At 34.6% G+C, this 21,978-nt stretch overlaps 1 long non-coding RNA gene across 1 annotated transcript in view; it reads right to left on the bottom strand.

Moving 5' to 3' along the window:
* LOC119624875 (uncharacterized) overlaps positions 1 to 21,978 on the bottom strand; it is a 581,364-nt gene that overhangs the window by 417,300 nt on the left and 142,086 nt on the right. The gene's annotated exons all lie outside the window — the stretch shown is intronic.

The following is a 21,978-nucleotide window of genomic DNA, read 5'->3' as shown; positions in this document are numbered from 1 at the left end:
CCCCACCCCTACTACCTTTCTCAACCTCTGATAATCATCCTTCTACTCTTTATCTCCATGAGTTCAATTATTTTAATTTTTAGCTTCCAGAAATAAGTGAGAACATGCGACATATGTCTTTCTGTGTCTGACCTATTTCACTTAACAGTAACCTCCAGCTAATCCAAATTTTTGCAAATAACAAGATATAATTTTTCATTATAGCTAAATTGTGCTCCATTGTGCACAGGTACCACATTTTCTTTGTCCATTCATCTGTTGATGGACACGTGGGTTGCTTCCAATTCCTTGCTATTGTGAATAGTGCGGCAACAAACATGGGAGTGCAGACAGCTCTTTGATAAACTGATTTCCTTTTCTCTGGGTATATACATAGGAGTGGTATAGTGAGACCATATTTAGCTCTATTTTTAGTATTTTGAGGAACCTACAAACTGTTCTCCACAGTGGATGTACTAATTAACATTCCCACCAACAGTGTATGAGGTTTCCCTTTTCTCCACATCCTTGCTACCATTTGTTATTGCCTGACTTTTGGATTTAAGCCATTCTATCTGTGGCAAGAGGGTGTCTCATTGTAGTTTTAATCTGTGTTTTTCTGATGACCAAGGATGTTGAACACCTTTTCATATACCTACTGGTCATTTGTATGTCTTGCTTTGAGAAATGTCTATTCAAATATTTTGCCCATTTGTTTTATAAGATTTTTACGTTTTTCTATATAATTGTTTGAGCTCCTTATATATTTTGGTTATTAATCCTTTGTCAGATGGGTAGTTGGCAAGTATTTCCTCCCATTCTGTGGGTGGCCTCTTTACTTTGTTGAGTATTTCCCTTGCTCTGTGATATGGTTTTGCTGTGTACCGACCCAAATCTCATCTTGAATTGTAGCTCCCATAATCCCATGTCATGAGAGAGACCCGGTGTGAAGTAATTGAATCATGGGGCCAGGTTTTTCTCTGTGCTGTTCTCATGATAGTGAATAAGTCTCTTTTATAAAGGCAGTTCTTCTGCACACACTCTCTTGCCTGCTGCCATGTAAGATGTACCATTGCTCCTCATTTACTTTCTGCCATAATTGTGAGGTCTCTGCAGCCATGTGGAACTGTGTATCAATTAAGCCACTTTCCTTTATAAATTACCCAGTCTTGGGTATGTCGTTATTAGCAGAATGAGAACAGACTAATACACTGTGCAAAAGCTTTTCAACTTAATGTGATCCTATTTGTTCATTTTTGCTTTGATTGCCTGTGTTTAGGGGGTATTACTCAATAAATCTTTGCCTAGTCCAATGTCCTGGAGAGTTTCCCCTATGTTTTCTTCTATTAGTTTCATAGTTTGAGATCACAGACTTAATTATGTAATATATTGTTTTATTTTTGTGTATGGCGAGAGATAGGTGTCGGCTTTCATTCTTTTGCATATGAATATCCAGTTTTCCCAGCACCATTTATTGACCATACCCTCCTTTCCCCAATGTATGTTGTCAATGCCTTTGTCAAAAATGAGTTCACTGTAGGTGTGTGGGTTTATCTACAGGTTCTCTATTCTGTTCCACTAACATATGTGTCTACTTCTATGCCAGTACCATACCATTTTGGTTACTATAGCTCTTTATTATAATTTAAAGTCTAGTAATATGATTCCTCCAGTTTTGTTCTTTTTGCTCAGGACAGCTTTGGCTATTCTTGGTTTTTAGTGGTTCCATATAAATTTTAAGATTGTATCTTCTATTTCTGTGAAGAATGTCATTGATATTTTGACAGGAATTGCATTGAATTTGTAGATTGCTTGAGGTAGTATGGATATTTTAACAATATTGATTCTTCCAATCCATGAACATGAAATATCTTTCCATTTTTGTGTCCTCTTCTATTTCTTGCATCAATGTTTTATAGTTTTCACTGTAGAGATCTTTGACTTTTTTATTATTTCCTAGGCATTTAATTTAATTTGTAGCTATTATAAATAGGATTACTTTCTTGCTTTCTATTTCAGATTGTTTTATGTTGTCAAATACAAGTGCTACTGATTTTTGTATGTTGATGTTGTATCCTGCAACTTTACTGAATTTGTTTATTAGTTCTAATAATTTTTTGGTGGAGCCTTTAGGTTTTTCCAAATACAAGATCATATCATCTGCAAATAAGGATAATTTGACTTTTTGCTTTCCAATTCAGATGCCTTTTATTTCTTTCTCTTGCCTGGTTGCTCTAGCTAGGACTTCCAGTGCTATGTTGAACAACAGTGGTGAAAGTAATCATATTTATTTTGTTCCTGAATTTATAGGAAATATTTTAAGTTTTTCTGCATTCAGAATAATACTAGCTTTGTGTTGGTTGTATGTGGCTTTTACTATGTTGAGGTACGTTCCTTCAATACTCAGTATTCTTTGATTTTAGTTATAAAGGTACATTGAATTTTATCAAAGGCATTTTTCCAGCATTAATGGAAATGATCATATGATTTCTGTCTCATTCTGTTGATATGATGTATCACATTACTTGATTTGCAAATACTAATATACTCTTGCATCCCTGAGATAAATCCCAATTGGGTATGATAAACAATCTTTTTAATGTATTGTTGAATTTGTTTTGCTAGTATTTTGTTGAGAATTTTTATATCATTTTTCTTCTGTGGTATTGGCCTATATAGTTAGTTAGCTTTTTTTTTTTTTTTAATTGGTATGTCTTTGTGTGTTTTTGGTATTAGTATGAGAATACTGGACTCATAGAATATGTTTGGAAGTGCTCCATCCTCCACTATTTTTCAGAATAGTTGGAGTAGGATTGACATTATTTTTTCTTTAAATATTTGGTAGAATTCATCAGTGAAGTCATTTGGTCCAAGGCTTTTCTTTAGTGGAAGACATTTTATTATGGCTGTTACTTGTCTTTACTTGTTACTTGTCTTTACTTGTTACTTGTCTTTACTTATTATTGGTCTATTCAGATTTAATGTTTCTTCATGGTTGAATCTTGGAGAGTTATATATTTCTAGGAATTTGTCTATTTCTAGGTTTTTCAATTTATTGGCATATAGTTGCTCACAGTAGCCTCTAGTGATCCTTTGAACTTCTGCATTATCAGTTGTAATGTCTCCTTTTTTCCCCAGTTTTATTTAATCTGTATCTTCTCTCTCTCCCTTTCATTTCTTGGTCTGGCAAAAGGTTTGTCAATTTTGTTTAACTGTTTAAAAAACAACTTTTTGTTTCATTGATCTTTTATGTTGTTTTCTTCATTTCAATTTCATTTATTTCTGCTCTGATCTTTATCATTTATTTCTTTTACTAATTTTGGGTTGGGATGCTCTTACTTTTCTAGTTAAGACATAATTAGATTATTTATTTGAAATTATTGTCAGTTTTGATGTAGGCACTTACAGCTATAAACTTTCCTCTGAGTATCACTTTTGCTGAATGCCATAGGTTTGATATGTTGTGTTTTCTGTTATCATTTGTTTTAAGAAATTTTTCAACTTGCCTCTTAATTTCTTCATTGATCCACTGGTCATTCATGAGCATATGGTTTAAATTACCTGTACCTGTATAGTTGAAAAAATTCCTCTTGTTATTAATTTCTAACTTTATTCCATTTTGGTCAGAGAAGATGCTTGATAATATTTTATTTTTTGAATACTTTAAAACTTGCTTTGTGACCTAACATATGTTCTGTTGTTGAGAATGATCCACTTACTGAGGAAAAGACTGTATATTCTGCAGCCATTGGATGAAATGTTCTATGAGTATCTATTAAGTCTATTTGGTCTATTGTGCAGATTGTTTGATATTTCTTCATTGATGATCTGTCTGGAATATCTGTTCAATGCTGAAAGTAGGGTGTAAGGTCACCAGCTATGATTGTATTGGGGTCTATCACTCTTTAGTTCTAATAATATTTGCTTTCTGTATTAATATCTGGTGCTCCAGGATTGAGTGCATACATATTTACAACCATTATATCCTCTTGCTAAATTGACCTCTTTATCATTATGTAATGGTGTTCTTTGCAGTTTCTTATGGTATTTGGTTTGAAATCATTTTGTCTGATACAAGTAGAGCTACTCCTGCTCTTTCTTGATTTCCATTGGCATGAAATATATTTTTTCTATCCTTTTGTTTTCAGTTTATATGTATCTTTATAAGTGAAGTGTGTTTCTTGCAGGCAAGAGATAATTGGGTCTTGTGTCTTCATCCATTGAACCACTCTGTCTTTTGATTAGAAAATTTAGTCCATTTATATCCAATGTTATAATTGATGGGTAGGGACTTACTCTTGCCCTTTTGTTATTTTTTCTGCTTATTTTGTGGATTTCTCTTCCTGCTTTCCTTTCTTTCTGTCTTCACTTTAGTGAAGGTGATTTTTCTCTAGTGGTATGTTTTAATTTCTTGCTTTATATTTTTTGTGTACCTGTTATATGTCTTTTTTGTTTTTTATTTGAGGTTACCATGAGGCTTGCAAATACTATATTGTAACCCATGTTTTTAAACTGGTAACAAATTAACACTAATATATATAAAAAAATAAACACAAAATAATACTAAAAACTACAGTGTAACTTCATCCTTCCACTTTTAAACTTTTTTGTTTTTTCTCTTTATATCTTCTTGTACTGTCTTGAAAAATTGTTGTAGCTATTAGTTTTAATTGGTTCATTATTTACTCTTTCTAGTTACAATAAGCATAGTTTACACACCACAATTATAATGTTATAATATTCCACGTTTCTCTGTGTGCTTACCATTACCAGTGAGTTTGGAACCTTCAGATTATTTCTCCTTGTTCATTAACATCCTTTGCTTTCAGATTGAAAAATCCCTAGCATTTCTTGTAGGACATCTCTAGTGGTGATGAAATCCCTCAGCTTTAGTCTGTCTGGAAATGTCTTCATTTTTCCTTCATTCTTGAAGGATATTTTTGTTGGATCTACATTCTGGGGTAAAATTGTCCTTCCCCACATTTATGGCACTTTAAATAAGTCTCACCCCTCTATCATGGCCTGTACGGTTTCTACCGAAAAGTCTGCTGCCAGATGTATTGGAGTTCCGTTGTATGTTATTTATTTTTTCTCATGCTGCTTTTCAGATCCTTTATCCTTGAGCTTTGGGAGTTTAATTATTAAATATTAAATAGTATTTTGAGGTAGTTTTATTTGGGTTAAATCTGCTTGGTGTTCTATAGCCTTCTCATACTTGAATGTTGATATCTTTTCCTAGGTTTGGGAAGTACTCTGTTTTTATACCTTTGAATAAACTATCTACTCCATCTCTTTCTCTTCCTCCTATTTAAGTCGAATAACTCTTAGATTTGCCCTTTTCAGGATATCTTCTGGATCTTATTGGTGTACTTCATTTTTTTGTTATTTTTTCTTTTATCTCTTCTCATTGTGTATTTTCAAATAGCCTGTGTTCAAGCTCACTAATTCTTTCTTTTCCCTGATCAATTCTTCTATTAAAAAACTCTGATGCATTCTTGACTATGTCAATTACATTTTCAACTCTAGAATTTCTGCTTGATTTTTCCTATTTTGATCCATTTGATAAATGTATCTGATAGAATTCTGAATTTCTTCTCTGTGTTATCTTGAATTTTTTTGAATTTCCTCAACACAGCTCTTTTGATTTCTATGACTGTAAGGTCACATATCTCTGTTTCTGTAGGATCAGCGCTTCGTGTCTTAGTGTGTTTGGTGAGGTCGTGGTTTCCTTGATGATCTATATGCCTGTAAATGCCCATCGGTGTCTGGGCATTTAAGAATTGGATGTTTATTGTAGCCTTCACAGTCTGGGATTTTTTGTGCCTTTCTTTCTTGAGAAGGATTTTCAGGTATTTGAAGGGACCTGGGCCCCAGGTCTAGTAACACTGCTTTTTTTTCAGATTCATAGAGGTACCCCCTTGGTGGTCTTGGGTAAGATCTGAAAGAATTCTGTAGATTACTAGACAGAGACTCTTGTTCTTTTCCCATACGTTCCCCTAAACAAACAGAGTCCCTCTCCTTGTGCTGATCCACCTGGACCTGAGTGTGTGGTGTATAGCCACCACCACTGGAGTTGCACTGGGTCAGACCTAAAGCCACAGCAGCGGGTGTTGCCCAGTGCCCACTGCAACCACTACCTGGCTACCACCTATGTTCACTCAAGGCCTTAGTGCTCTATAATCAACAAGTGGCAAAGGCAGCCAGTTCTGTGTTCTTTCCTTCAGGGTGACGTGTTCCCCTGGCCCTGTGCAAGTTCAGAGATTCTGTCTGGGTGACAGAGATTGGAGTCAAATACCTTAAAATTTTATCTGATATTTTATTCTAAGCTGGAATGAACACCACAATACAAAGTCCTTCTCACTCTTCCCTCTCCTTTCCACAATAGCACTAGTGGCACCAACAGCACCCTCCCACAGTGTGTTCTGCCAGACCACCGCTGATGTTCATTTTAAGCCCAAGAGCTCTTAAGTCTGCTTGCCGTGAATGCTGCCGGGCCTGGGACTCCAAATTCAGGAAAGTGGGCTTTGCTGCTTTACCAGAGCAGTTTTCAGAAATGTTGTCTGAGAGCCTGGGCCTGGATTCAAAGACTCCAAGAGACTGCTTATTGCTCCCCCACTGTGGTCAACCTTGCATCTAAGGTGCAAAATAAAGTCACCTTTATTTTAACGTCTGCTTTTCTTAATCAGAGGGAGTCTTTCACCATAGTCAGCACAGCCAGGAGTTTGCTGGGCCACATCTGAAGTTAGCATGTCTCAGATTCCAAGGCCCACAGTGTACTACCTGGGTATTGCTGATAGTTATTCGGTGCCCAAGGGCTCTTCACTCAGCAAATGATGAATCCTCCCAGGACTGAGTCCTTTCCTTAAAGGCTGCAGGTTTGCCTTTGGCCTGGATGTGTCCAGAAATGTCATCTGGGAGTTGGTGGCCAGAAAGGAGGGCTCATGACTCTGACTGGTACCCTATTGTACTGTGGCTGAGCTGGTATCCAAGATGCAAGTTCTTATTACTCTTCTCTCCCTGTCCTCAAGTGGAAGGAAGGTGTCTTTTTTAGAGCTATGCACTGGGCAGCCTGAGGTTGGCAAGGGGTAGCACAAGTGCTCCCTTAGTTCCCCTGGCTAGATTCTCAGTTGGTCACATGTCCACCTGGTTCATTGGCTCCGAGCTCAGTTCAGCACTTGTACTCACCTAGGAGTTTCAGTGCTTGTTGCCCAGACTGTCTATCAAGTTTATTAAGGATCCAAGAGCACTTTAGCCTGTGGCAAGTGCTTGCTGGAACTAAGTTCTGATCTCCAGAATGAGAAATTTCTCCTCTGACTCAAGCTGGTTTAAGTACTCCCTCTGTGGGTTGGCAGCAGGTGAGTTCAGTCCAGTTTTGCTTTCTGCTGTGATAGGGCACTGCTGAGTTCAATGCAATATCTCACACTTGCCACACTCTCCCTCTCTGAAGTGCACAGATTCTCTCTCTGTGCTGTGCGACTACTGTCAGGTGATGAGGAAGGGGTGGTGTTGGTGATTCAAGCCTGTCTACTACCCTCCTCGGTGCCTCTTTCAGTGATACGACGTTAAAGTCAGATACTGTTAGTGCTCACCTGATTTTTCATCTTATGAATGTGGTGTTTGTGTGTAGGTAGCTGTCAAATTGGTTTACTTGCTGGGGTGACAAGTAGAGGCTTCTATTTGGCCACCTTGCTCTCACGCTCAGGTGTGAATCTTGACATATCAAATTACTAAAAAGGAAATGTTGCAAGTTGATAAAACTCTTTTATTTACACAATGGGTATAATATTGGCCTTAACATATTAAGTTTATTGTAAGGATTAAATAGCAAAAAATATTTTAAAGTGCTTAACAAAATATCAGCCCTAGCAAGTACTCTGTAAATGTTGTAAATTTTAATGATTATTCCTGTGCAAATTTAATCTTATATTTTCATTGACTCTACACACTGATTCATCCTTTTAAGCCTATTGTCTGCAATTGCTTTTCTTTTTTAGTGGTGTCTTTTTTTCTCCATGTTTATTATTTGAACAATGAAAAATGTAGAATTCTTTTCTACGCACATAGTTTTTACAAAAAATTATATAATCTGCAATCTTAGCAATTTAATTATGGCACTTTCGTCACTAAATAATTGTATAAACATTGTTTCAATGGTTTTATAGCATTATTTTATGCTAACATATTAGAATCTATTTAACCACTGATTCTGTCTTTTTATTGTCTAAAGAGTATTGCAATGATTGTGTATAAGAATATTTTTGTGTTTGGGTGTTCTGTGAATAATTCTCACCTTTAATATAAATGCCTTTAATTGATATTTCTGACATGTATAGAATGAGTTTATACATTATACTTTTGTAAGTAAATTAATGTCCTAAAAGTTTACAGCAATATCCATGCCGAGCAGCCATATAAATTTTAATTTATTCTCACATGTACTTGGTAGTGGTTTTTAAAAACAAGTGATAATTTGATAGTGCTGGAATGGCTTTCTACTTCATATTCCTCACTTCAGTTTTCTTTTCATCCCATCCACCTTACCACCACTAGGTTAATACTCATTAATCACTGATTTTATATGACAGTTCCTACACGGATCATTCAATAACTTCCATCACATCACCTCCCAACTGAAATTACAGTTCTTTATCTTAGAATCAAATACTTTCACAAGTCTGATCATAACTATTGTTTATGTCTTATCCATTTATTTATCCACCTAAAATTGTAATTTTACATTTATTTGGGACTGACCTTCAAGGCTTATTTTGTAAACTCGGAAGAATCTCTTATTTATATACACTCTCTTCAGATTCTCAGTTCTTACATTTAGCTGACTTCTTGATATCACCACTTGAATGTTTCAAAGACACTATAACCCTAACACATTAAAAATAGAACTAACTAAAGCATGTAGGTTCCACATTCTTTCCCATTTGTGAACATGGCAACACCACCCACACAGTTGCTCAGGTCAGAAACTCTCTTTATCAAATCCACCATCTAAACTAGCAGCAAGCATGATGTCTCTACCTGCACAATGTATCTCAAGTCCTGGCATGTGTCTCCATGCTCACTGCAGCCATCTCGTCCAAGTCACCTTCTGCTCTCTCTGGGTAATGCTGCAGCTTGTTAACACATCTTCCTAACTCCATGCCTCACTCTCTCCCTCCTATTCTTATATCAGCCAAACTCACAGAAAAATTTAAAAAAAATAAAAACAATCTTGTCTTTTATCTAAGCATGTGTCTACTTAATTAAATTTTTCTAAGCATGTTTCTATTTAGTATAAATAAAAAATATTATATTATGCCTTTAAAAGTGCATAAAATATTGTGACATTGTTACGTTGAGTGAAAAAAACCCCACAAATATTGCATCATCTCTCTCATATGTGGAATGTAAAAATTGGATCTCAGAGATAAAGAATAGAATGGTGGTTTTCAGAGACTGGGGCAGTTGTGAGGAAGGAGGATATGGCTATTGGGGAGATATTGGTTAAAGGATATAAAATTCAAGTTACATTGGAGGAATAAGTTTCAAAGGTCCACTCTATCGTATGGTGACTGTAGTTAATGAGGATATGCTGTATTCTCAAAAAATGCTGAGACTGGATGTTAAGCATCCTTACCACAAAAATGACTATGTGAAATAATACATGTTAATTAGATAGATTTAAACTATTTATAGTCTATAGACATATACTTAGAAACATCAAATTGCACACTATAAATATGTACCATTTTATCTGTCAATTTAAATAAGTACATACATACATTTGAAAAAAAGTAAAATCTTCAATGACTTTCTATTGCACATAAAATAAGTGCAACCTCTTATCATAGTATATTAGGCCTTAAACAATATGGTCTTGCCAATCTTTCCACCTCCATTTTATGCTACTCTCCCCCTTACACTATACCACAGGTACATTCGCCACTTCTCAGACCCTCAAAGATGACAAGTTCTTCCTTGTCACAGTACTTCTGCACATGCCATTTCTACATGAAAAATTGAGATCAACTTCTCCTTTCATTTTGGATTGTATGTTTGTTTTTACAAAAAAAATACAGCTATATGCTACTCCTATATGATAGTAAATACTGTAGGGGATTCACGGGATCTGTGCTGAACAAGGAAAATATATAATCACACAGAGGCAGTGACATAAACCACCTTTATTTGGCATCTTTATTTCGCTGGTTTGGATGCAGTGGAGCTTCCTTCTAGCATCACACCATCCAAAGGTTAATTATTAATAATAACCATTCTGATTGGTGTTAGATGATATCTCATGTGGTTTTGATTTGCATTTCTCTAATGATCAGTGATATTGAGCTCTTTTTCATGTGGTTGATGGCCGCATGTATGTCTTTTGAAAAGTGTCTGTTCATCTCCTTTGCCCACTTTTTTTTATGGGAGTTTGTATTTTTCTTGTAAATTTGTTTAAGTTCCTTCTAGATGCTGGATATTAGACCTTTGTCAGATACAGAGTTTACAAAAATGTTCTCCCATTCTTTAGGCTGTCTGTTCAATCTGTTAGCATCTTTTTGCTGTCTAGAAGCTCTTTAGTTTAATTAGATCCCATTTGTCAATTTTGGCTTTTGATGAATTGATTTTGGTGCCTTTGTCATAAAATCTTTGCTCTTACGTGTCCTGAATGGTATTGCCTAGGTTGTCTTCAAGGGTTTTTATCATTTGGCGTCTTACACTTAAGTTTTAATCCATCTTGATTTAAGTTATAGGAAAGACATGGAATCAACCTAAATGCCCATCAATGATAGACTAGATTTTTAAAAATGTAGCACATATACACCATGGAATACCATGCAGCCATAAAAAAGAATGAGATCATGTTCTTTGCAAGGATAAGGATGGAGGCCATGATCCTTAGCAAACTAACACAGGAACAGAAAACCAAATGCCACACGTTCTCACAAATAAATGGGAGCTAAACTATGAGAACACATGGACACAGAGAAGGGAACAACACACTGGGGTCTTTTGGAGGATGGAGATTGATAGGAGGGAGATGATCAGGAAAAATAACTAATTGGTACTGGGCTTAATACCTGGATGATGAAATAATCTGTAAAACAAACCCTCATGACATAAGTTTACCCATGTAACAAACCTGCACTTGTATCCTTGAACTTAAAAGTTAAAAGAAAAAAAAAGAAAAGTCAAGGAAATTCCTAGGGGAGAGTGGAATCCAGAGAGGAGATTTAAAGTATCTAGATGATGTTGTACAGTAACGTGGTGTGAGACTGTGGGTTTGAGAATTCTGATGTGTAGCAGTAGGTTGGGTCTTCATAGCCCCAGAGTTTATCAAACCCATAGCTAATAGATGTTGGGCACAGTTTCTCTAGTTATTCAAGTAAGTCAGTCTTTAAATGTTCAAAAGTCTGCTATTTTGGGCTATTTTAAAAACAATTGTATTAAAACAATTGCCATGGGCACAAAAATGTATATTTTCTGTTACAACCTATTGTCTTCTTTTGTATGCAAAACAAAGATTATGGTTCCTGTCATTTATGCCTTATAAAGCTATTTTCACATGTTTACGAGATATCTTAGTGTTAGTTGAATCCTTTAATTTTTGTTGTATCTCCATACAACATGAACTATTATTTTGATGTTTATTTTAAATCAGTACGTTTTAGTAGGACAGTATATCACTACAGTCATATTGAATAGCTATTTGTTATATTTTTCTAATACGTACAACCTAAACTATATTTTGTGTAACTAAATATATAGTCTTGTAATTTCTATCTTTAATAACTTCTGAAAATGAATGCTACAAACTTACCAAAAAAAATTTTACATTGCTACTAAATTCCCTTTATAGTTATTTTATTTAGTTAATTTTGAATAACAAATGCATTTTTAAATGTTACTATGGTACAATACATATAACATAAACTGTGCCATTTGACCTATTTATAATTGCATAAGTAGTAACATTGGTTGTATCCACAATGTTATACAACCATCATTATTATCTATTTCCAAAACTTTTCATCACACCAGAAAAACTCTGTCCCTAATAAGAAATAAGTCCCCATTACTATCTCTCTCCAATACCTGGTAAATTCTAATCTGATTTTAGGGGGAAAGCTTTTGATTTTCACCATTACACATGATATTACCTTTGTTTTTGTTTTTGTTTTTTTAATAAATGCTCTTGATTATATTGAAAAAAGTTGTCTATTCCTAGTTTTCTGATTGTTTTTAAATCATGAAAGGGTACAGGAGTTTGTCAAATGCCTTTTCTGTGTCAGCTGAGATGATCATGTGGTATATGACATTGATTATCTTTTGTTGAGCTACCCTCGCAATCCTTGGATAAATCCCACTTGTCATTGTTTATGCTGTTGGATTTGACTTGCTAGCACGGTGTTAAGAATCTTTGCATCTACTTTCATTAGAGATATTTGTATTTTTTCTTTTCTTACTGTGTATTTATCTAGCTTTGATATCAAGATCAGGGCAATTCTGGTCACACAGAATGAGTTAGGAAGTGCTCTTTCCTCTTTTATTTTTTGGAAATGTTTGAGACAGACAGGTGTCAATTCTTTTTAAATGTTTGGTGTAATTTACCAGGGAAGATATCTGGTCCTGCACATTTGTTTGTTGGGAGGTTTTTGATTACAGATTCAATCTTGTAATTGTTACAGATCTAATGATATTTTTCTATTACTTCTTAAGTCAGTTTAGGTAATCATGTATTTCCAGAATTTGGCCATTTCATCTAGGTTGTTTTTTGGCATATGATTGGTTATAGTATGCTCTCATACCCTTTTGTATTTATGTAAGATCAGTAGTAACGTCCCTACTTTCAACTCTAGTTTTAGTTATTTGTACCTTTTCTCTTTTTTCCATTAGTCAAACTAAAGGACTGCCATTTTTTATTTTTTTCAAAGAACAAACTTTTGCTTTTGTTGATTCTCTCTATTGTTATTCTGTTCTCCATTTTATTTATCTCCAGCCTAATTGTTACTAGTTCATTTCTTCTGTAAGCTTTGGCTCAGTTTTTTCTTCTTTTCTAGTTCCTCAAAATGTTAGGTTATTGCTTGAGATCTTGTTTTCATTTTTTTCAAATTATATTGTAACTTTCTTATCATTTCCTTTATGAGCCATTGGTTGTTTTAGAGTGTGTTTAATATACACATTTTTTAAAATTTTTCTTCTATTGTTGATTTCTAGATTCATTCTATGTTAGTAAGACAAGATACTTTGTATGATTTCACTCTTTGCTTTTGTGGAATTTTGTTTTTAATCTAGCTTCATTAATACCCTGGAGAGTGAGTCACATGTCCTTGAGAAGAATGCATGTTCTGCTGTAGTTGAGTAGAGAGTACTGTATATGTCTGTTAGGTCTGGTTGCTTTACAGGATTGTTCAAGTCCACTCTCCCTATCGATCTTCAGTCAATATGTTCTAGTAATTATTGAAAGTGAGATATTAAAGTTTATTTGGTTGCCACATTTGTCTGTTTTCCAGAGTTCTAACAATGTCAATTCTGTTAATTTCCATTTGTTCTTTGATGTTTTTGTGAGATAATAATATAAACTTGGCGCTGCTTATTCTGACATTTTGCTGATTCACTTACCTATAACTGTTTTTTAAAATCTTTTCTATGTATTACCTAAACGCTTCTTGAAGATGACCAGTGGAACACACATTATACTTTATAAAACAATAAACTATGACATATTCTGAAAATTCAAGCAGGGACATTCTACATTAGAACAAAACTACAATTAGAGTATCTTACTTATCCTTGTTACCCTTTCTGAAATAAAACCTTTTTTGGCTTTAAAGAAAAACATTTTACAAATTGACAGAAATGAAGAAACATAAGAAAATCTAGCATGTATATTTAACTTTGTAATAGATGGAGATACATTTCTGGGTAAAGGAATATTATTGATATTTAATAAACTGAATTTAGGATAGATAAGAAATATTCTAGAAGTGAAGATCTGGGGGAAGGATGTTTAGAAGGATGATCAACACCAAGCAGATGATTGATAATAATCATTTCTACATTTGCTCAGTCCCATTACTAGTCGTAAAGCAAAAATAAATTAGGAAAAAATGATGAGTTCAATATGGCACAGTTCCCAAAAAGATTGCTCAGAAAAAAATACAAAAACATGTATATTTTATAAATTATTTTGGACCCAGAAGATTGGGTGACCATATATGCAGGAGAATCTCAGTGAAATAGTTCATATTGTAATTTATTGTGCTATAATCAGCTTTCTTGGGAGAAGTATTTCTCATAAGAATGAGCCAGAAATGGTCTCTGCTTATTGGCCTAGGTTCTTCACAGTAAGTTTCACTAGGTTCTTCACAGCCTGTGCTTCTTCACATAAGGTGAAACTCCTTAGCTGAACAGCCTGCTGCTGCCAAACTCAAATTTTAAAACATATATTGTATGTATATAGAAGAATGCTCAGGACAGAGCAGGTACTAAACATAAATGAATAATTTTGAATTGACTAACACTGAGTCAATGTCAAATATGTGTACGTGTGTGTGTGTGTCTGTGCGTGGTACTTGAGACAAAGGATAAATCACTAAGATTACATGGAATAGATGGCAGCTGGTTTGGTAAAGCAACTTCCCAGTGACTCTTCCTTAACTAAAATTAAAGTTTATTGGCAGCAATCTATCCTGCTATGGCCATCAACTTTGCATGTGGCCAGGTGAGATTTTAAGTATTAAAGTCACCCTATTATGAATCTGCCATATCTAGCCACCAGAAGCTTTTGTGTACTTATAAAATGTATTTCCATCCCCCTGCCTCTCTTAAACGCTCCATAATGTCGTAATGACCTCAACCCTCATTGATTATGTCTTGTTAAATGGGATCCTTCTGTACTGATTTGGGTTACTTTTGTTATTTTTCTGAATTTTAGGTCTTGCTAACACAGAATCTATAGTATTCGTATCTGTTTTAATCCCTAGAAACTAGAATCTCATGCATCGACAGTAGCTTTAAAGTATTTGGTAACATAATGGTTGGGGTGAGAAGGAATATAATAGAGAAAAACATACTTTAAAAAATATTTATCCTTTAAATAAGAAACAATATATTCACAGAAGAAATAAAAGTAGAAGTCACACTGTGCTTTTACAAGAGTGGTTTTTCTGGAAAAAGTCTTATTCAAGACACTATAAACTTTGTCAAAGCCTAACTAGGCCCTGCCTCAAAAGCAGTTTTCATACTAAAACTGAAATGGAAAAGAAAAAAAAAAATCTGTGGGTTTTCTCTACAAGTGGGATATATTTAATAAAAATTAATGGATTCGTTAATATAAAATTGTGTACTGAAGATTGTTAGATTCAAAATGAAATCCAGAGAAGGAGCATTAGGGCTAAATTGCTTGTCGTTGTTTTTTGTTTCCATGTGTAACAGCATGGCCTCTTAAGGCAAAAATAGAAATGCAATGAGCTTGTAATCATAGAAACTGCATGTGGCAGTGAAGGAAAAATGCACTGAAGATGTAAAAACACCAGGTGAATATACAGCACATAACAAAAACATATTGTTGTCAAGCTAAAGTACAGGCATTAATGTTCACAATAGGCTTTGACACTAATCCTAATTCTTAAGGAGATACCAGCTAAAAACACAAAGTCTAGTGAATATCTCCAAAGACAAAAGGAGAAAAAAATATCCTTACTGGTATTAGTAATTGAAGCCTTTGAGCATGTAAGTAAGAGTTTAATGGAAAGCATATTAAACTTAATTTAAATTTCATTTAAAGTTATATTATTACAGTCTGTTTTCAATAATGAAAGAGTATTTATTGATTATATAGCCATGAATTAAAAAAATCTAACATTGGACATTATTGTCTAGAGGAAATATGAGAATACTAAATTCTCAAACTAAACGTACACACACATTAATATTATGAATAAAGAAGTGATAAAATCAAGGGATTATAGAAAAGATCAAAGGTAGAGAATTGCATTTTTCACAGGAAAAAGAATACATCAAAATTGTGTAACACTATATTAAAAGTCATTAGTAAATATGTACACTACACTTTTCTATTGTAGTCTTTATTGGGATAATATTTCAATAAAAGTCAGAGTCGTCTTTTGTTTGTTGTGTTTCTCCCCAGCCAGACAGTAAGTGCCATGGAAGTAGGGATCACACTGTTCATTATCATATCCTCAGTGCTTAACACCATGCCATCCATGGAGTAGGCAATTCAAATATTTGTGGAATAACTTAAATAAGAAAAATACTTTGGGGAAATCAAAGTGGTTAGGTTCAGGTGAAAAAAAAGATTGCAAACTGGGAAAAAAGAATACAAGAAATGAAACTGATGCTATTAGAAATTCATTAGCATTTCAAAGTCAAGAAAGTACCACACCTATTTCTAAAGTATGATGTCAGTTTTTCTACGCCCACATTGTTTTTGTAGAAAATCAGAAGCATTTTGAAGCAGCTCTAAGGAAAATGCTATTATATGAATAAGAAAACTTGAACTTATGAAACTCTCTATAAATGTATGTATGAGAAGTCTCTCAACTTTTTAAACAAGTTATATTTCTAAAAGAACCAGAAGACTGTGACTGCTCCCAAAATAACCAAAGTCCTAAAACTGTACCAACAGCAAGAAAACTAAAAGTTTTACTGCCCCCAAGAAGACCAGTCTATCCAGTGGACATTAATTAGGGACAAACAACAATTTCTGAGTTCAAAACAAGGCCAAAAAGGACAAGAGACAACATGCAAGGGGAACCCACACTTCCACCCCTGAAATAGACAGAGGGGTCACCATATCTGGCAACCAGAGCTGTTATTCCATTTCTGGTGCAGAAAGGGCAGATAGATTTCATAATTCTTGTTCAGGGGGATTTATTGATTACTATGGACCACTGATTAATGTCTAATTTTAGTCTTTATATTATTTGACAGCAGTTTTATGGCATCTGTTTTGTTCTTACACTGTTATTTTAAAATGGGCATATGTTGGTGATGGGTCAGTAGATAGCTTATCTTTTATTTTATACTGGGTCATACCACGAGTAGTAATATCCTGACATAATGGAAAGAATGACACTTCATTTCTACTTTGAACTGGACACAGTAACTATGGTCTTTAGGATTGTTCCTTGGAGAAGGGGTGAGTAGATTCTGTGTGAAGGGAAAAGGGTCCATAGGCACCTAACTAGTCACAGTACTCTGCTTTAGAAGAGACTATTTGATATTTATTTTTCACTTCTTCGATAATAGTTTTGGCTAAGAACATAGCCACCCAGCAAATAAGTATGTTTTCAGCCTTCCTTGCAATTAGGTATGGCCAGGTTTCTGTGTTTTGGACAATGGAGTGTGACTGAATCTAATGTAAGCAACTGCCTGGTCAAATCCTTAAAGGAAAAGAGATACTCAGCATTTATTTTGTCTACTCTTTCCACTGATAGACTTCAGATGCAATGCCAGGTGCTGAAGCTGCCATCTTATGTGACAAGATGGATATGTAGAGAAGAGAGGAAGCAGACAACCCAGGTTCTATGGTGGCTATGATATTATCAGCTTTGAACTTTTTAAATGCTAGTTGTTACAGAAAATAAACCAGTATTTTGATTATTAAATTAACAATGAACAATTTTCATATTTTCCCTTTCAATTTCTCCATATCTAAAATGAAGATAATCATAGCTATTTCTTAGGATTAACATGAGGATTAAACAAGATCATGTCTGGAAAGTACTTAATGTAGTCTGCAATATATGGCAAGGATTCAAAATGGTAACGATTTTAGCAAGTTAATTTTAACTCCTTGGTATACAAGAGTGACCACAATTAAGAGTGACACTCAGCTGGACGTGGTAGCTCATGCCTGTAATCCTAGCACTTTGGGAGGCTGAGGTGGGTAGATCACTTGAGGTCAGGACTTCAAGACCAGCCTGGTCAACATGGTCAAAACCATGGCAAAACTAAAACTAAAAATAAAAATAAATTAGCCGGGCTTGGTGGTGTGTGCCTGTAGTCCCAGCTACTCGTGAGGCTGAGGCAAGAGAATCACTTGAACTCAGGAGGCAGATGTTGCAGTGAGCTGAGATTGCGCCACTGCACTCCAGCCTGGGTGACAGAGCAAGACTCTGTCTCAAAAAAAAAAAAAAAAAAAAAAAGAGTAACAGTCTATCTACTCCATACCTGGCCCCCCTCACTCACCAAGCTACACTTTAGTATGTTAAAAAGTAACATATTTTTGGTAAAGTTAAATATAAATGTATGTTGAGTCTTAGTTATTGATCACACTCATCACTCCACACACATCACTCCACACTCAGTAAGTTCTGAGAAGTAAATGATGCTATTGAAAATCTCACACAACTAAATGATTCTTTAGCCTATATTAAGACTATGTACAAAGTAAAGCATTGTTTTCCTTTTTTCTAAGTCTATTTTATTTTCATAAGAATATTTTGACCCAGTTTTTGGGTAGATATCCTAAAATAAATTATTTTCCTATGTAAACCATAATTAATTATCTCATTTAAAACTGCCTACATTAAAATCACTCATTTATGTAGCTCACCATATTTCCATGCTAGGGAATTAACATCCTTCCACATTCAATATGTATTTTCAAAGTTTTTCATATAATGAGCCTAAAAGACCCTAATAGCTGTGATATAAGTTAACAGAATATTTTATTAATATGTGTTAAGAACAGAATCAGACAACAATTAATTGGGAAGAAAACCTCATAATGCTCTCTGATAGTCAATGATATTTAATATCTTTGCGGATAAAGCTCTAACCTGTAATTAATCTCAACACATAACCTTTCAGGGATCAACTTTATTAAATAATGCTTATGATGGCTTAGCATTATATCGATCACTGCAACATTAATTGATACTGCTACATACCTAATTGATCATAGACAAAACTGACCATCTAGGTGACAGGATGGCTGATTTATGAGAAACAAGGGTTGGCATATATTCTGGCATTCTATATTTAGCTACAAATATTCATTTATTTGAAAATATGGAATACAATTGAAATGCTTATTTTGGTTTTTCTACTTGACTATATGGTTCTCAGCAAGTTAGCTGTTCAACATTGCACTTTTCTTATCTGTAAAAAAGAAAGACTAATATTCTACCTCAAATTGATATTGCAAAGTTTAAAAGTAATAATACATATGTAGTGCTTATTGTGTGCCTGGAAATGTGAGTCCCTGAACATTATAGATACTATCCTATTTTGTACGCTTTTATTTTGAAATAATTATAGATCTACCAAAGTTGGAAAGAAATGTGACTCCTCATCTATTTGGATCCTAATGTCAAGGTTTTTACCATTGATTGCACAATAGCCTCAATCTGCATTATGTTAAAGCAAAGCCTGCATCCTTTTGAAAGTTTTCTTCGATACATTTGCTGCTAAAAAAAAAAAAAAAAGAAGAAATGTACAAGTTCCAAGAATCCTTTACTCAGCCTCCTTCTATGTTAACATCTTCAATAATTATAGTACAGTATTAATGACAGGATATTGACATTAGTACAATCCACAGACCTTATGGATTCTTAGATTATTTCCATCATAGATATATTCATGTGTGTGCGTGTCTGTGTGTAGCTGTATGCAATTTATCAGATGTGCAGCTTCTTGCAACGATTACCAAAATCATGATACTCATTTGTACCATCACTACAAGGCTCACTCATGCTGCCTGTATTTGTGTATTCTCCGTAGAAACAGAACCAATAAGATATAGATATATATATTATGAGGGGATTTATTACAGGAATTGGCTCATGCAATAATAGAGGTCAAGAAATCCCATGATATGTCATTTGAAGGTTGAAGAACCAGGAAAGCCAGTGGTGAAGTTCAGTCCAAAAGCCCAAGGAACCAGGGCAGCCACTGGTGTAAATTACACAGACTGAAGGCCCAAGAAACCGGGCAGGAAAATATGGATGCTTCAGCTTAGGAGACAGGGGGAATTGTCCCTGACTCTACCTTTGTGTTCTATGTGGGCCCTCAAAGGATTGGATAATCCTTATGCACACTAATGAGGGCAGATCCTCTTTATTCAACACATTGCTTCAAAAGCTAATTTCTTCTGAAGAAACTCTCACAGATACATCCAGAAGTAATGTTTTACCAGCTATCTGGGAATCCTTGAGCCCAGTCAAATTGACAGATATAATTAACCATCACACTCCACCTGTAGAGCTATACTGCCTCCTCAGCCTTTCCATTCCTAATTCCTGGCAAGAAATAATCTGTTTGTTATCTTAAGCTTTTATGTCATATTTTACTCTAATGTGAATAACAGAATAAGAATTGTTCAATGCCAATTGTGTCTTAAGCAATAATTGTGTTTCATAAAATATTATAAGAGTTCCTTATGGTATAATATAGCTGAAATACTTATGTTTCACTCTTTTCTCTGATCACTATGCACAAAAAACTGCCATGATACATGACTACTTTTGTAACAAACCTTCACATATACCCCAAAACCCAAAATAATATTTAATAAAAATAAAATAATGAGATTTTTTCATAACCAGTAGAAACAAATATTTTCAAGTATGTTAAAGGACCACATACTTCAGCATTTTATTTTTAGTTTCCAGTGTTTACTAGGTCTTATGTTTAGTTCAAGATTTCAGAGTCCTGGCTTACAAAAGGATTTTTTTGTTAAGAAAAATCAGTAGCCATATGCAGAAAACAAACTGGACCATTTCCTTACACGTTATACAAAAATTAACTCAAGATGGATTAAAGACTTAAATGTAAGACCTGAAATGATAAAAATTCTAGAAGAAAACCTAGGCAATACAATTCAGGACATAGTCATGGGCAAAGACTTCATGTCTAAAACACCAAAAGCAATGCCAATAAAAGCCAAAATTGACAAATAGGATCTAATTAAACTAAAGAGCTTCTGCACAGCAAAAGAAACTATCATCAGAGTGAACAGGCAACCTACAGAATGGGAGAAAAATTTTCCAATCTATCCATCTAACAAAGGGCTAATATCCAGAATCTACAAAAAAACTTAAACAAATATACAAGAAAAAAATAAACATCAAAAAGTGGGCAAAGAATGTGAACATATGAACAGACACTTCTGAAGAGAAGACATTTATGTAGCCAACAAACATATGGAAAAAAAGGTCATCATCATTGGTCACTAGAGAAATGCAAATCAAAACCACAATGAGATAACATATCACGCCAGTTAGAATGACTATCATAAAAAAGTCAGGAAACAACAGACGCTGGAGAGGATGTGAAGAAATAGGAACATTTATACACTGTTAGTGGGAGTGTAAATTAGTTCAACCATTGTGGAAGAGAGTGTAGTCATTCCTCAAGGATTTAGAACTAGAAATACCATTTGATCCAGCAATCCCATTACTGGCTATATACCCAAAGGATTATAAAACATTCTACTATAAAGACACATGCACACTTATGTTTACTCTGGCACTATTCACAATCACAGACTTGGAACCAACCCAAATGTCCATCAATGATAGACTGGATGAAGAAAATGTGGCACATATACACCATGGAATACTATGCATCCATAAAAAAGGATGAGTTCATGTTCTTTGCAGGGACATGGATGAAGCTGGAAACCATCATTCTCAGCAAACTAACACAGTAACAGAAAACCAAACACCATACGTTCTCACTCATAAGTGGGAGTTGACCAATGAGAACACATGGACACAGGGAGGGGAACATCACACACAGGGGCCTGTCGGTGGGTGCAGGCGGGTAGGGGAGGGATAACATTAGGAGAAATGCCTAATGTAGGTGATAGGTTGATGGGTGCAGCAAACCACCATGGCACGTGTATACCTATTTAACAAAACTGTATGTTCTGCACATGTACCCCAGAACTTAGTGTGTGTATGCATATCTATCTATCTATCTATCTATCTATCTATCTATCTATCTATCTATCACAGTTAAAGACTCTTAGCTAAT

The sequence above is a fragment of the Chlorocebus sabaeus genome, chromosome 8, assembly GCF_047675955.1.
Source record: "Chlorocebus sabaeus isolate Y175 chromosome 8, mChlSab1.0.hap1, whole genome shotgun sequence".
In the NCBI taxonomy this organism is placed as follows: domain Eukaryota; kingdom Metazoa; phylum Chordata; class Mammalia; order Primates; family Cercopithecidae; genus Chlorocebus; species Chlorocebus sabaeus.
Note: the sequence above shows the minus strand (reverse complement) of the source record. Positions and strands in the feature narration are given on the sequence as shown.